The following is an 866-nucleotide window of genomic DNA, read 5'->3' as shown; positions in this document are numbered from 1 at the left end:
TTGAAATTCTGCCCCCCAGTGGTCATTACGGGAGGAACTTAGGCCACAGGCCTGGTATCTATATAGATATAGATATAGATGATATAGATATAGATGATATAGATATAGATATAGATTATATAGATATAGATATAGACATAGATATAGATGCTATAGATATAGTGATGACGTAGCAACGAGAATAATGTTATGGTCGGGGGTCCCCACAGCATGAGGAGCTGTATTCAAGGGTCGCGGCCTCAGGAAGGTTGAGAACCGCTGATCTAATCAATACTTTAACTCCATCAGATATCAGTTCAGATTTGGCTTCTAGTTTTGGGTCAAAGTCTTCTTGTTTTTTTTTCTTTTTTGTTAATCTTCACCAGAAGATATTTTTTTTATTTCCATTGTGATTTCAGATAGAACGGAAGGACGGGAGGGAGAGAGAGAGAGAGAGAGAGAGAGAGAGAGAGAGAGAAATTTCCGACATGAGAGAAACACATGCATGGGTTGCCCCCCACATGTGCCCCGACCAGGGGGGTGCAGGGTTCCCAGGCAGGTGCCGTTGGCCGGAAATCGAACCCATGACCCACCTGGTCCCCATCGGCCAAGCTATGGCTGCGTTTTAGTTCAATACCAGCGGGAGTTGAAGACATTTTCGAGTGCGTTAGGCTAGTCCTACTAGGTTCATATACACATAAGTATATATATATATATATGTATGTGTATATATGTATATATATATTATATAGAGAAGGTTTTTCCCAGAAGTCTGGTTAGACTTCCTAATGTTGATGAGCTGCTACATGGTGGCCTTTGGCTTAGGACAACATGTAAGGGAACATCTGAGAATGATTTCTTGTTCTTGTTCAAGGTCACTGGCCCCC

General features: G+C 42.0%; 1 protein-coding gene across 1 annotated transcript in view; it reads left to right on the top strand.

The window, feature by feature from the left end:
- The window catches only part of LOC102759406 (dehydrogenase/reductase SDR family member on chromosome X), a 21,425-nt gene that overhangs the window by 1,008 nt on the left and 19,551 nt on the right, over nt 1-866 (top strand). The gene's annotated exons all lie outside the window — the stretch shown is intronic.

The sequence above is a fragment of the Myotis davidii genome, unplaced genomic scaffold (assembly GCF_000327345.1).
Source record: "Myotis davidii unplaced genomic scaffold, ASM32734v1 scaffold670, whole genome shotgun sequence".
NCBI classification, from domain to species: Eukaryota; Metazoa; Chordata; class Mammalia; order Chiroptera; family Vespertilionidae; genus Myotis; species Myotis davidii.
The sequence above is the reverse complement of the archived record's forward strand: the minus strand, read 5'-3'. Positions and strand labels throughout refer to the sequence as shown.